Raw genomic sequence first — 16,883 nt, 5'->3', positions numbered from 1 at the left:
TCATTAGAGTGCTAGACTCATCTATAATTGGCAATGATCAACAAGACTGGAGAGGGTTATCCTCAATGGTTCCTAGGTAGAGAGACAACATATAATGGTAGAGGTAGCTTGAGACACCCTTTTATCGTAGAAAAAGATTGATGAGTCGAGATTTGCAATATGTAGTCACCTAGAGAGTCATCATTCATATGTATACATGTATCTTCCTATACTACTAACAATTGTTGCGATTGAGTTACCAATGCAAACTAACATGCATGGTTGATGCACAATAAGGATACTTTTGCAGGAGTAGAGATCTAGGACATTGATACACATTTTGATATGAATGGAAAGGGGTATCCACCCATGGTATTGAATGATGTAACTCAAGAAGGCACCAAAAATACTATAAATAACAAGTCTCACCTTTCAAAAGGACAAATTCATCCACCACGATGTATTTGTAAAGGTTTTTCCTGATTTGATAGATTTATCATTCTTTCCATATGTTGTGATGTATTCACTATGAGTTTTTTTTAGAATAGTTTCAGGAAATATTTTGTGCTCTCCCATTCTCTCTCAGCGTTTAAGCGTCTTGGATCTTAGCTATCAGGATCTAGATCAATAATATGAGAGTGGGTTACAAATCCATGGAAATCATGGTTTGGATGAAATGGAGTTACCGAACAAAACCATTGTCCAGAGTGAAATCATGATCATGATATTTTCTTTTTGGTTCTGGTGATTCCCCAGAGGTGAAGTGTGTAGCAAGAATTCCTTATTGCGTTCTCGACTATTCAAGCCTTTTAATGTTTGCCAGATTTTAATTTCCATTGATTATCTCCACCATAATGAAGCTTTTATACCTTCTACTTCTAATATTTTTATCTTGTGCAGATTCATTCAACATCACTAAGATCTTAGCCGAATATCCAAAGTACAACCAGTTTAATTACTATATCACACATACGAAGCTGGCTAATGAGATCAATAGCTAGTAGAAAATCATGGTCCTAGTAGTGAGAAACGATGCCATGGCCCCTCTCAGCAAGTTGGATCTGGCGTTCGTCAATCGTGCCCTGAGCCTCTATGTGGTGCTCGACTACTTTGATTCCAAGAAGCTCCACCAGATCACTAACTACACCATGCTCAACATCACATTATACTAGATCAATGACATGGCCCTAAGCAACGTTGGATTCATTAACATCACTAATTTCAAGGGTGGTGAGGTTGGATTTGGCCTAGCGACACATGGGTCCAAGTTGGATGCCAAGTATGTCAAGCCTGTGAAGCAAGAAGGCTACAACTTGTCAGTGGTGGAGGTGAGTTATCCTATCATGACCAACATTGAAGAAGCGCCTATTCCATCCCCCACTAACATGAACATCAAGGTCATTTTAATGAAGGGTGGGTGCAAGATCTTCGCCAACACGATCTCCACCATAGGGGTCGTTGCGAACTTTGAGGATTTCGTCCAAGGTGGGTTGGTTGTATTTGCTCCGACATATGTTGCCTTTACAAATGTCACCAACAAGCTATTGAGCAAGATATCCAGAAAATACAAGGTATCTCTACTAGAGTTCCACACGCTGCCCGAGTACAGCCCCACTTGGAACACTCAAGACAACAAATGGCCCCATCAGCACGATGGAAACCACCAACATCAACAAGTACATAGTGCCAACATCCTTCTCTAGCGACACGATTATGCTCAACACTCCCATTAGAAAATGCCATGATTACTGTTGATAAGTTGCTCAAGCCTAAGCCCAGGCGGGTAGCACGATTGGTTATATCCGCCCACCAATCCATTGGTCCTCTATCACGAGGCGCAGGTTAGATCCTTCGGGTCCACCAAGATTAGGATTCAAAGTCAAGTTGAATGGTGCGCAAATACACTAAAAAAAAAGGCGTAAGCCTAAAGAGCTCTTAATAGTACATGCTAATTATATTCCTTAGGCTCTGTTAGTTGGATATGGTGTTGATCCTGCTATATCTAAGAGGTTGTTGTTACGATACAGGGTTGGAAGGGATCATATTCCTTAGGCTCCTCTTCAAGCAACCATTTGAGCTCAAGATCCATATGCTAGTGCTATGAAGGTGAGAATTCTTCGAATTCCAAATGATAATGTCTCAGGAAGTAGATGGGACTTTGTTGTTTGGAGAAGAAGAAGAAAGCAGGGATTCAAAGGCCACCTGTTCTAAGACATAATAATTTCATTTCTCTCCAAGGACTAACTACTTCTCAAGATCGTGCTCTCTCAAAGATCCTATTTCTTATCATTGCTCTCTAGGCATTGGAAAGAGAATGAGAAGCCTAAGGTCTAGCTCTGATTGACGACCCCGATGCTACCATCCAAGGCCTCAAAATCACCCTTGTTTACCTCGACAACATGACACCCCTTATCACAAAGTAGACATCGTTTTTGTCCTAGCCTTGGGGTGCTTCCTATGCCTTGAAAATTTTTGTGAGCTATGCATGCAATTCATCTTCTAGGATTTGAGAGTGGAGAGATTCGTCACTTACCAACAATTTTCAGAGCGACATTGCTATGAAAGACATGCAGATACCATTTGAAATGTTTATTGGTATTTTCTCCGTACTCATGTGGCCAAAAATCTCTTATAGATTTTTCCCAAGTTTTAGTTTCTTCATATAATGCAACACCGACTGCTTCACACTACACAGTGTCACAACTTACAAGGTGTGTCAAAGTCTTTCCTACTCTTTATAATTGCTCTAGAGATGAATTCAAAAAAGTTCCAACAAGAGATCCAATGGCCATTTTGATGTCGTATGGGTGTTGTAGCATGCTCTACCCATGTCATCTTGGCATACCCATAGATGAACTATCTCGAAGTCCATTTGCTAGGGCATGCATACTATTAGTATCATAGTTGGCCCACAAATAATATAGGGCAATTCTATCTTGGCATACCCATAGATGAACTATCTCGAAGTCCATTTGCTAGGGCATGCATACTATTAGTATCATAGTTGGCCCACAAATAATATAGGGCAATTCTATCATCAGACCTTCGTTCATCATGGTTGTGGGTCACTCACAAACCCATGGTTATTGGTAAACCACACAAAACCTTTCTCTAAGATTTTCCATTGATAACTCAGTTTTGGGTCATCCACAAACCCACAGTAATGTGCCAACCACACAAAACCTCTCAGTTTTGGGTTATCCACAAACCAACGGTTATGGGTCAACCACACAAAACCCTTATCTTCATTTACAGTTGGCACATTTGGTTATGGGTTATCCACAAATCCATGGTTATAGGTTAACCACACAAAACCCTTATCTTAAATAATGCTTGGTTATGGGTCATCCACAAACCCACAATTATGGGTTAACCACACAAAACCCTTCTCTTCATTGGTTCATATTCAACAAAAACTTCTAATGGCGGAACTTGACGCAATGGGGACCATTGCTTCCTAAGGGGGGAGGATTGATCCGAATGGAAAGTGGTATCCACTCATGGTATTTACCTATGGTATTGAATGATGTAACTCAAGAAGGCACAAAATACTATAAATAATTGGCCTCACCTTTCAAAAGACCATATTCGTCCAACACAATGTAGTTGTAAAGGTTTTCCTAATTTAATAAAGAGCTATCTTTCTTTTCATATGTTGTGATATATTTAGTACATGCATTTTTTTATCAATAATTTTCTAGAATAGTTTTAGGAAACATTTTGTGCTTTCTCTCCTCTTCCTCGGTGTTCAAGCCTCCCAAATCTTAGCCCCTGAGATCCAAATCACATTTCCTCAAGACGAACAAAGAATTGAGATAAGAGGATGTGTTGATAGGCATATTAGACCTATGTAATAGTCATCATACTTTCCTATAAGACATGAAGTAAATCTATGTAATAAGTGATAAATGTAAAAGTAAACATAGTGAGTGATTAGTTAGAATCGGGTCCAACTGCTCCAACCATCCTTTTGATGTACAAATACTTAAGGAGAATGAATAGTAAAATAGTTAGATATCCTTCCCAAACATCTCCTTTTAATTATTGAATATGTGTGTGTATTCTTCATATTGTTGGCAATATGTAATCTCTTCTCATATGTAAATTAAATCCCTACTTTCAACAATATTTAATTTGCAAGTTGTTAACAAGCAATGCATCCCCACAAGCCCCAATTGGTTGAAGCCCCCCCGTCAAGTCATTGGTCCTCTATCATGAGGCACGAGTTCAATTCTCCATGGGTCCATTAAGGTCAAGCTCCCAGTGGTAGTGTCAGATGAGCAGGTGTCATTAGATCTATCTAGGGATGTTACAAGGAAAAAAGCAATGCACCCCACTAAAAATTGAAAATCCAAGTGAATCTAGATCTTCAAATAATATCCCTATGGATGATTAATACCAATTGCAGTGGAATAAACACATACTATTAGTTATGAACATTTATAACATCAAAGATCATAATGTCTCCAGAACAATTTCTCTATAAGAATAAGGTATCAATCCCATCCATGCCCAGAGACCTTCAAAAAACATTTTACTAGAAGAATGCAATATACTAGATGAAGAGTTATGCACTGTTGAAGCACAATAAAGCATGTATGAATACAATTTTACAACACGTCCATTGTAGTAAGTTCCAAGGCACGTTTTGATTCTAATATTTTCTGTTAAGCGTCAAAAGGCACTTTGCGCACGTTTTTAGACATAGTTCTAAAATTTTTGTTGGATTGTAACATGGTGAAAAGAACATTAGACTTGAAAAATTCAAAATCAATTAATTATCATTTACACTTTGTAAATTGTCTCATGTAAAAAAATAAATCAATTAATAATACTTAATTGATGGTTAAAAATAATTTTGTTTTATACATAGCATTTTTGTAAGTGCATTTTAATTTATTAGTATAATTTAATTGTTTTATGTTTTGATTCTTATTGAATTATATTTTTAAATAAATTTATCAAAATTTTAATTAAAAAATATTAAAATTAAAATTGTAGATTAAAATTATATCATTTGGACAATTTAAATATAACATTAACATTTATTTATATATTTAAAAATGCTTTAAAAAATTATAATTTTTAATTTTAATAAAAAAATACTAACACACTACACTTTTTTTTATTTATTATAAATCTCAATTTAAATGTTTTTTATTATAGATCTCAATTTAAACATTTATGTTGGACAATTATCCAATTCTTTGCTAAATATCAGGGGTTTTTTCAATGTGCTTGAATATAAAGCCACCTGATAAATATTTAATCGAGTATTCTAAAACATATTTGTGTTTTTACACACTCCAATTTTTTTGTATTATAGGTCCAGAACTCAAGAATCTTTTTGTATTTATTGCAATTTTCATTTCATGGCTCATATGGCGATCCCGTAACTTGATCTTATTTGAGCATAAACCTCTCGAACCAGACAAAATAAGCCATTCCATTTGCAATCACTTAATGGAATTCAGTCCATCCGTTAGTCATTCCAGGTGTCGACTTCTGGTTTCACCCCGATCAACTTCATTCTCCCTGCTGGTTTGTTGATGGCGCTGCCAATTCTAAAGGCAGCGGTTATGGGGCACACATCCTTCTTCAGCACTATATAAATGTTTCCTTGTTCTGGTGCTGTGGCCCTGACACCAACACTTGGCCGAAATTATAGTGATGTGGTGGGGATTACTATTTTGTGCCAGCAGAATTGGGATTGATAGATTCCATGTTTATGGCGACTCTAAAGCATCAATTGATTGGATTAACAATAAATCCAATTTTTCCCCTCCTCTATTAAGTAACTGGTTGCGGCCGATTAAAGTTCTTCCAGCTGGATTTTCAGAAATATATTTTTCGCACATTTGTAGGTCAAAGAATTCAGTGGCAGATAATCTTTCTAATCAAGGTCTACTCTGCAATGTGGGTCTAATGCATTTTCAAGTTTTGTTTCGGATTCAGTGCAAAGCTCTGGCACTTTTTCATTTTTCGGAATTTAAGGCGCCATTCTCCAGAACAATTGTGGATCACTTTTAAAATAGGTTGAAAATGTAGTAAGTCTCAAATTGTCTCTAGTGAGATTTTTTTGGAAGTTTTTCAAATGGGTTTTTTTGGTTTAATTTCTCTAAAATCTTGGAAGAATTTATTGAAATCACAAGTTTGATGGGTAACCTTGCACAATCTAAGTGCTCTAAAAGTTTTTCATGCTACTAAATCTATACATAGTAAAAAAAACCAGTTTAAATAACACAAATCAAAATTTCACCTCAATTTTTTCGGATTAGAACACCAGAAAATCCAAAAAATCACACTACAACAAAAATCTGATCCATTTTCATCCTAAAAAAATTCCAAATCCCAATGAGTATTTTTCATTTGAAGATCTTCATATTTAATTCAAATAAATTTTAAACATATTTGATATATATTGTTAAAAATATTATATATTTGAATTTAATTGTTATTTCTGATATAGATAGAGTTTTTCAAAATTTTAAAGAAAATCCCGGCATGATACAATCACTTCATTACTTTCTCAACTTCCTTGAAACATCATGCATATAATTCTTTTCAATATTGTCGTCTGTAATCAGTTATTACGCCATAAAAGTCTGATCCTTTTTTCTTCCCTGAAAAAAAAATCCAAGTCCCAATAGGTTTTTTCATTGGAAGATCTTCGGATTTAATTCAATTAAATTTTAAAAACAGTTTTTGTATGTTGTTAAAAAATATTATATATTTGAATTTAATTCATAAGAGTTCTTTAATTTCTTAAGAAATTCTGACATAATCCAATCTCTTCATACTTTCTCAACCACACTTCCTTGAAACATCATGCATTTAATTCTTTTCAATACTCAGAAAATATTATTCTTAATAGCCATGGAAAAGTCTCACCATCAATATCGGATAATATGGCAGAGAGTAGTTTTACGCAGCACTTCGTAATTCTTGCTCCCAACGTGAACATACGCACATACTAGCCTATACTAGCCAATAATTTGCATGAAACTGTTACAAAACAGAAACCTCTTTGAAATTAACTAAATATGTAATACTTACAGCTGTTGTCAATAAAATTTCAGAAAACTGTAGGACCTGTCATAAAACCCATAAAATCAACTAAAGGTATGCATTACGGAGAATCAAAAGTTTATTATATCTCCTATATACAAGCATGTATCTTGTCCTAAATTGAGTAGGAAGTCTTAGTTTTATCAATTTAAACCATTAAGAACCCATTTCCCAAACCTTAGATGCACCAGGTGGATATGGAGTCCTATATCGACAGAGATGTTTCCAGCAGGATGGAGCTGGTAACCTCATTAGATTGCAACTAACTATGATATTATTACCAATCTTGCTATAGTTCCTTTCACATCCAGCAGAATAGATGGAACTGAATCAGAGGAAGCAAAGAGAAAAAAACCATGAAGGGGAGAAGATTAAAATTCTATAATTCTATTTAACTGGAGTAAGGGAAGGTTCTGCTTTTGAACTCTGCTCGGGCAGGTAAGGTCCCCATCCTGAACTAAAGGAAGGACTTGAAAGTAATTTAATCGAGAGGATACAAGGACAGATACAGCCTCTGCTCTTAAATATTGGATTGTGGATTCAACTTTAAATTTAGATTCGAATTTCATGCATCTGGCCTGCCACAGTATTTTACAAATGAATCCTCCTTTCTGGATTTCGTAAGATGGGAAAAGTAGGGATGATTAGTTACAGACCTTATCCACGCCCACCTATGATCAGTGACATCCACAAAGTTCTGAGTAGCAGCTATCTGATCCAATGGAAGATAGGCATAGATCCCATTTATCCTCCCCGCAGCAAAACCCGTATAGCCTGCCATGGCTCCATGGATTGCAGAACGAGCAAGCAGAGTACAGTAGATATTATCAGCAGCATTTGCAGGCACTGCTCTGATCATATAAGTTGGGTCAATATACTTCAATGTAAAAAGCTCATTTGGGTGATGTTTATTCCACCAATGCTTCATCTCATCCCTGAGCCATGGCCCAACATCCATGAACACAGGATTTCCACATTCATCCCTCTTCTCCTTCTCCTCTGGTCTCCTGGGAATCAATTCTTGTCCAGCCCCCTCTGCAACAACAAGCACCAAGTGCCCATTCTCTGCTAACCTGTGCTCTAAAAACTCAAATAACCCCCCTTCTCCATCCAGATAAAATGGGCTTTCAGGTATAAGACAGCAATCCGCATCCCTGCTACCCAAAGTTGTTTGTAGTGCAATATGTCCAGTATTCCTACCCATCAACTTAACCAGCCCTACTCCATTAGGGGCACTCTCGGCCTCAACATGGGCTGCATTGATGGCACTCTGGGCTGCCTCTACTGCTGTGTGAAACCCAAAGGACACATCAATAATCCCCACATCATTATCCACAGAATTTGGGATCCCGGCAATGGAAACCTTTAGTCTCCTCCTCTTAATTTCTTCAAATATCTTCACTGCACCCTTCATGGTCCCATCCCCACCAATGAGATAAACCTGGTTAAAACCATGGGCTTCAATGCCATCCAGTATCTTTTGCAAATCAAATCCCCCCCTCGAGGTCTCCAGCATTGTCCCTCCTATCTTGTGCCAATCATCCACCAACTTGGGATACAAAACCACAGGCTCTGATGAATAAAACCCACGATAGCCTGACCTAATCCCTCTTATATCCCTTACTCCATACCGAAACCAGAGACCAATTACAAGCTCTCTGATGACTGTGTTAACGCCAGGTGATAACCTCCCACATGTAACAATGGCAGCATGGACTTCTTCAGGGCTAAAACATATCTCAGACCGAGGCCCTGCTCTGTGATATAGTACTTGTGTTTCCCTTGACATTGTCTGGATATCCACAACAATGTCCTCCATTACCATATCGTTCTCAGTCACAAAAAACCCTTCAATGGGGCGAAAATACTGGTTATGCATAAGAGGATTTCCAAAAGTGGGTACATCCTGTAAATATTCTCTCAAGTGGGGAGTACCCTGAATCCTCTTCTGCCCATGACATTTGATGACAGCCCCTGCTGTTGATGGCTCCCTTACAAGCTTTTGCATTGCAGATATCAGGAAAGAATGCAATGAAGACAGAAACAAAAGATTTTATAAAATTCAAAGATGATGATAACGATGAAAACTATTAAATCACTCACAGATGGTAAGGAATGAACACACTATATCATTCAGGCACGATAATAACAATAACAATGTATGTTATATAAATGAAAAGAAACCAGAGAAGATGGTATTCCTAACTGAAGTCACGCCTGCTGTTTGTTAAACTCGTTTCAGAAACCAGAATTAGCTGTTCCAGAAACTAGACTTTAGCTGTTGTAGAATTTATGACCAGAAGAATTGAAATGTTAAGGTCTTCTCTGACAACCAAACCAGATTCCTAGTTCAATTCTAAAGTCAGTTAAGGTATTTCACTTTTCTACGGGTCAGCGATTATGCATTGCAATCTTGGTCAGGGTCTTTCATACTGTTGCAAAAATCAGAGGGCAGTCATTGGTATTTAGCTTTTATGTGCAACTAACAGCACACATTCTGTGTGCCCGACTTTGTGTTTTCACGCTAATGTGTAACAGTTGGACACATTGTTCAAGAATTAGAGCTTTTGGCGCTCTTGAATGTCAAAGAGCATGACGGAAGATTAACAGAGTAGTTCGTTAGCATACCGCCTGAACACTCTTCTGAACCTCGTATCTTGTATGTCATACAGTCTATCGAAAGCAATGTACAAAAGTTTCACTCAAACGTTTTTATATATATAAATAAGGTTTGAATAGATATTTATATTTTCTCATTATGTAGCATTTAGGATATCATTTATATTTGTTATTATTATCAAAGATCGAAGAGTTCGATTTATTTAAACTTTTTTATTATTATGGAGTTCAGGGTTCTGTGATTCATATCAAGTTTATGAGAGATATGGAATACTATTTGTTGACGCGTTTCAAACTAACTAGTGTGGTTCATCGTACAAGTTGAAGAAACAGATCCAGCTTAGCATGATAAATACTCTGAGCAGAGTCTCCAACAGCTAAATTGACTAACGGCTAATTTTGACCTGCACCTGGCGTGCATGATATGACGGCTAGGGCGGATGGCTTTCGCTCCCCCCAGCCGTGTTCGATCCCTGCGGAGGACCCTTCGCTTCGGCAATATATATGACGGCTTTGCCGTAAAACCGCTGGCTTCGGCGGTATTTCTGACTGGCTTCAGCCTTAATGTAATCTGGCTTCGGCCGTATTCTGACTGGCTTCGGCCATATCATAATCTGAGGGCTTCGGCCATATATATGGATTTCTCTCTGAAAAAAAAAAGAGACTAATTTTGACTTTTTATTATTATTAAATTTTATCCCATTTTGTATGATGTGAAAAAAATTGGAATATTCTCTTAAATTATTTAATAAATATAAATTTACATTAATTTATTGTAAAAGTTTAAATATACGTATATATTTTTGAAATAAATAAATAAAATATAAAATTTATGTTTTTAATTAAAATTGGAGATGAATAAAACTTGATTATCTCCATTTTGAATTCAAGAAAAATGCAACGAAGTCACAAACTATTAAAACTATTAATGATAACGATAAAACAAGTTCAAAGATAATGATAGCCATGAAAACCATTAAATCACTCACAGATGGTAAGGATTGAACCCACTATAGCATTCAGACACATAATCATAATAACAATGTATTTTATATAAATGAGAAAAACCAGAGAATATGATATTCCTAACTGAAGTCATGCCTGCTGTTTGTTAAGCTCGTTTCTGAAACCAGAATTAGTTGTTCTAGAAACTAGACTTTAGCTGTTGTAGAATTTATGACCAGGAAAACTGATATGTTAAGGTCTTCTCTGACAACCAAACCAGATTCCCACTTCAATCTTTAGGTCAGCTAAGATTTCTCACTTTTCTACTGGTCAGCGATTATGCATTGCAATTTTGGTCAGGATCAATCATACTGTTGCAAAAAACAGAGAGCAACCATTGGTATTCAGCGTTTATGTGCAACTAACAGCACCCATTCTGTGTGCCCGACTTTGTGTTTTCACGCTAACCTTTAGCGGTTGGACACATTGTTCAAGAATTAGAGCATTTGGCGCCCTTGTATGTCAAAGATTATGATGAAAATTAACAGAGTGGTGCGTTAGTTGCCATCTGAACACTCTTCTGAGTTTCGTAACTTGTCTGTCATACTGTTTCTCGAAAGCAATGTACGGAACTTTCGCTCAAACAATATATATATAAAGGTTTTCTCATTACGTAGTGTGGATACGTAACTTGTCAAACTGTTTAACTTTCGCTACAACGTATGTATATGTATATGTATATGTATTTATATATATATATATATATTGTTTTTGTTTTAATATATATTTATAGTTGGTTCATTTTATATATATCAAAATCAAAGATTTAAGAGATCGATCAAATTAGAATATTTTCTTGAATGATTTTATTATTTAATAAATATTAATATATAATAAAAAAGTTAAAAGAAGAGAACTTGATCACTGGCGGACTCCAATGTTTATTGGCGGATCAGATATGTCAGATCTGGGAGACATATTAATCTTTTATTCTGATCACGCTTACGAACTCATGAGGAGGGAGGGGGATACCCCCTCCTACAAAAGTGCAGTCAACAGAATGCTTGGAAAGTCGGGCGATGGCGTACCAATGTTTGCGGACCAGAATGGAGGAGCGAGTTCTTTGGGGGCACACGTCGGCACAGAAAATTAGATGCTTCCTGCATGTTAGTGAAAACCCTAAGTTTGTGATTCTCCATAGTTGATTGGAAAAATCCCGGTTAGTGAAAACTCTATGTTTGTGATTCTCCATAGTTAATTGGAAAAATCCCTGTTAGTGAAAACCCTAAGATTGTGATTCCCCATAGTTGATTGGAAAAATCTCGTCAATTTAGGAAGGATCACAAATTAATCTGAATGTGGGCAAAAGACCAAGACATTGTGAACTAGATCCAACTGAAGTGGAAACCCAAAGGGCCATTGGAATTGAGACTGCGAGCCAAGGGTTTTTCATGGTTATTTTTGCAAATCGGGAGGATATGAAGAGGGTCTTTGAAAATGGACCATACTTTATGAATAATGTGGGCTTATTCATGCAATATTAGGAGGAGTGTTTAAATCCGAACAAGGAACAATTCTTAGTTGTTCCGATCTAGGTCCAACTTTACTCCCTCCTTGACGACTTCTGCGAACTCGATATCCTAGAAGGAATGGGGAACACTATTGGGGATTTCGTGAAAATTTCGGTGATCACGAAGCAGCGACGATAAACATTGTATGCGTAGATCTATGTGTACATGAACATCTCGAAACCCTTGCTAGAATCGATTGACCTTAAATACTATGATGATATTTGGAAGCAACCCCTAGACTATGAGCATGCGCCTTTCAAATATCGTCGTTGCCATGAGTACGAGCATTTGATGAAAGATTGCCCTCTAACAATCGCTGAGCAGTGGGAAAACAAAGGGTAGGAGAACACTGAGGGTTTCCAGGAGGTCTCTAGCAGAAGTGGAGGTCACAAAAAACCACAATAGGGGAAAACAAAGCCGACTTCAAAAGAGGAACTGACAAAAGCTTCTAAGGATGAGAGCCTCTTTGCAATCTTGAAGTAGGAGGATAGCATTGATGATAGGACAACCAAGGCAAAGGAACCCAATAAGGAGCAAATGATGGAAGTGGAGGATCAAGGCGGGAACAATGGGGACAAGCACTCTAAGCGTAAATCCATGGCGGATTTGGAAGGATACTCATTTGAAGGAACTCCTTGTTAACACATCCTCCATCCTGGAGGTTGAAGATCACCAAGACAACCTTAATACTGAGGAAAAAACCATGCTCAAATTCTTGCACACTTAGGCTCGTGCGGAAACCCAGGAGATCCCTACTGCTTAGCTTCATCACTTTCTGCACCTGTATGGTACATGGCGGAAATCCTTCTCCAGTTTTGATCGAGACACTATAGGCTCCGCTTCAAGAAAGAAGGACTCAACTCATTTGTATAAAGCCACGGAGAAAACCACAAATGATTGCATTAGAAAAGCACAAAAAATGTGTAGGGAGGTGCTAAGCGAAGTGGGGGAATTCCTCTTAAATTCTAGCCAGGTCAACAAGATCATGGAGTATTTGCTCCACACAGAAACAATTAACACATGAAGATTATCTCACGGAATATTTGAGGCCTTAATAGTAAGGGAAAACAAAGATACTTGAAGGCCTGAATAGACAAAGAGAAACCGAAGATAGTTATTCTTCAGGAAATGAAAGTGTCCAATACAAAGCTGGAGGAGATCATGCGTTGGGGTTGGAGGGGGAGTGAATCCATGGGGCTAGACACCTATGGTAGTGCAGGCGACATAGCGACAATTTGGAACCCCCATTGGGTGGATTTTGATGAATGGATAGCTAGTCATAATATCTTGTCTGGTCGTTTTCCATGCCTGGGTTCAGGGGAGGGGCTATGGCTTTCCGCTATTTATGGTCCGACCACCCCAGGGGGTGATCCGAATTGGATCCTAAACACTCTCTAAGTTTTCATAAACTCGTTCAAATTATGCCAAACAAATTCAGGTCTTAGAAAGATCAAGCTATCAGAAGGAATCCTTGTGACAGTTGCAATTGTGATCAACGCGGAGCAACGAGGACCCTCGTTCGAGTGCGCAGACCGTTGGCCCATGGTAACGTGCGCTGGTGTAAATTGGAAAAACCAGAGGCTAATTCAAGAAACGGGGGTGGTTTCTGATCGCAGGGCGTCCCCCTCAGTGAAGGAAAGCCCCTAAGTGCCCGGATCCAAAATGGCTATGAAATGCGGAAAGTAATAAATTTGGTTCCGTGGATTCCACAAAACCGGCAGGATATCAGAAGGCCTTGGGGCGGTAAGCAGTTTTGACCGAGTCCCGCCCGATGCCACACACTGAGTGACACAGGTCCTGCGGAAGAGAGAGAAAATCGCTCACATCGGATGAGTAAACGTCATGCTACTTACCCGCCCGATATGAACGATGACTGTAGGATCTGGGGGGCCCAGATCAATGGCAAAGGCGCGTCCCTATAAATGACCGCATTTGACAAGGTTCTAAAGCAAGATTACATGGGATTTGAAGTCCGACGTCGACGATGAGTTGGCAGAAGATTCGTGTTTCGCGGGCATCTTGGAGCAAATAGAAATAACGACCGTTTAAATGTGTCCAAGGAACCTGACACACTCACCTATTGCAGAATAGGTGGCCACCTCCCTATGAAGCGTTACACAGTGATGATGACGCAAAACAGGGGAGTTCGAACGGACAGAGGAAGGAAAACCAGAACGTCGGGAAGCGGAAACGAACCGATAGAAAGAAAACTGGCTTTAAAGCCATGAACTGACAAAAGTAGAGGACACACACACACACACAGAGTGAGTTAGTCAAGGCAAAAAGCCAAGAGTAGAGAACAGAGAGAAGAAGTCGAGCTGAATTGAAGGCAACATGGAGCCAAACAGGGCCAGAGAGAGTCAAAGAGAGTCTGTATACTCCAGAGAGGGCTTGAGAGGTTCAAGCAAACTCCTCTGTACTTACCTATCATGTATGAGTATCAGATTGGGCTCATACTATTGTGACCAATAGAGATCGAGTTTCAGTAAGGAGAGTCTATGTACTCCAGAGACTTGGGGGATCCAAGTCCAATCCTACTGATTTATATCTGTTGAGTGAGACTCAAATTGAGCTCACTGTTGTAAAAAATCTGCTTGAAAACATAATAGAGAGGCCACCACTGAAGGCTGGACCAGGGGACGTAGCCCAGAAGCATTGGGTGAACTCCTTATTAAACTTGTTGTGTTTACATGTTTTATTGTTATGTTTTCACTAATTGCTTAAGTGTTTATGTATTTCACAATCTTATCGATCTGTACCAAGTAACATAGGCACCTCCATGCACATGAGTCTGTAATACCTTTAATTCTTTGTCCTGAATAAATTCCAGATCAGGGGGAAAGGAAGGGTTTCTCACTGAGTTGAGGGACATGCACAAATAGATCAGAGGAGAGAAGTGGATTCTTGGTGAGAATTTTACTCTGATTAGGATCTTAGAGGAGAAAAAGGGGGGATTCAGGGTCTAGAACAAATGACATCCCTCTTCCAGGATCTGATCAAGGAGCTCAATTTAGTGGAGGCAGATACCGTCAATAGAATCTATAATTGGAACAACTAGAGAGGCAGCCAACACCATGTGGCATGCAAGTTAGATCGCTTCTCTTTAACTAAAGACTTGATGGCACAAGACATTTTCTTGGAAGCGATGATCCTTCCCAACCTTGGATCTAATCATTGGCCCATTAAATTAGAGATTGATCTAAAGATGATGCCTTACAACTGCTCATTCTTCTTTAAAATTTTTTGGCTTCAACACCCAAATTTCCTAGCGAATTTGGAGGAATGGTGGAATGAGATTGAGGTCACAAGGCATAGTAAGATGCAAACAATGCAGCGTAAGTTAAAAGAACTAAAGTTAAGAATCAAACAATGGAACATGGTGTAATTTGGGGACATTTTAAGGAGAAGTGTAAAATGGAAGCGCAGATGGAAGCTCTACAAATGCCCATTGTTCAAGAGGGCCAGACGAAAGCCTTGGTGGTAGAGGAGGACAGGTTGGTCCACAATTCCAAATCCTGCAGGAAGCAAGAGGAGATCCTTTGGTGTCATAAATCAAGGGGACAATGGCTTAGGGAGGGGGAGAGAAATACCCAATTATTCCATAAATATTTGGTGAAACACTGCCATCATAATCACATTTTCTCCCTTAGATCGAATACTGGCGACCAATTGGTGGAACATGAGGAAATTGAGGAGGAGTTGGTTTCGTATTATAGGGAGTTGTTGAATGATGACCAAAAGGATAGAGAAATGCCACAACTCGAATCACTAGTTACATCCCCATGAAAAAAACAAGGCATTAGTGCGAGAAATATCCTTTAATGAAGTTGAAGAGGTGGTAAAGGAAATGCCCAACAATAAAGCTCTGAGTCCTGATGGTTTTACAAGGAACTTTTGCAAAGTTTGTTGGCCTCTCATTCGAAGGGAGCTGCATGCAATGGTTGAAGAATCATGTCAGTCCCAATAGGTATGGTCTAGTCTAAACACTACTTTCCTCACCATGATCCCCAAAGTTAATCATTCTGATGAAGCCAACAATTTTTGGCCTATTTCCCTATGTAACGTAATCTATAAAAGTATCTCCTCGGTCATCGTCAAAAGGCTCAAACCTTTGCCGAAGAATCTCATTGATCTAAAGCAAATTGGATTTGTAGAAGGGCATCAAATCCTAGATGGAGTTATTACTGCGCATGAAGTAGTATACTCAAAAAAATCTAGGAAGGTAGGCATGGTGATCAACCTGGATTTGTTGAAACCCCATGATCGCTTGAACTGGAGATATTTTCTTCATGTCCTAGATGCTTTTGGTTTCTCGGAAATATAGATTCGGTGGATTAGATCTATGATATCTACCCCCTTTTTCTCCATCTTGATTAATGGCTCACCATCTAAAACGTTTAGGGACTTAAGATATTTACGACAATGTGATCTGGTTTCTCCTTTCTTGTTCATCATGGTAGTTGAAGGTCTGGGTCACTATGTGAAAGCAACAGTCAGTCAAGGATGTCTAAAGGGATTGAGACTATGGGGATGGGATATGCTAGTCACGCATCAACAATTCATCGACGATATCATGATGTTTGATGAACCAATGGTCAAAGAACACAAAGCCCTAAGTCAGATTTTATTGGATTTCCAAGAGGCTTCGGGTACCAATATTAATGGAGGTAAGTTGAACATATAATTCTTCAATACAAATTT

General features: G+C 38.4%; 2 pseudogenes; one reads left to right on the top strand and one right to left on the bottom strand.

Annotated features, from left to right (window-relative positions):
• Positions 1-833: 833 nt before the first annotated feature.
• On the top strand, positions 834-1,734 carry LOC149172532 (fasciclin-like arabinogalactan protein 8 pseudogene; annotated as a pseudogene).
• Positions 1,735-7,419: 5,685 nt separating this feature from the next.
• Positions 7,420-9,146, bottom strand: LOC149172531 (ATP-dependent 6-phosphofructokinase 2 pseudogene; annotated as a pseudogene).
• Positions 9,147-16,883: the final 7,737 nt, after the last annotated feature.

Source organism: Pinus tabuliformis, chromosome 4_2 (assembly GCF_031772625.1).
Source record: "Pinus tabuliformis cultivar Carrire ecotype Pingquan chromosome 4_2, CPIR1, whole genome shotgun sequence".
Lineage (NCBI taxonomy): Eukaryota > Viridiplantae > Streptophyta > Pinopsida > Pinales > Pinaceae > Pinus > Pinus tabuliformis.
The sequence above is the reverse complement of the archived record's forward strand: the minus strand, read 5'-3'. Positions and strand labels throughout refer to the sequence as shown.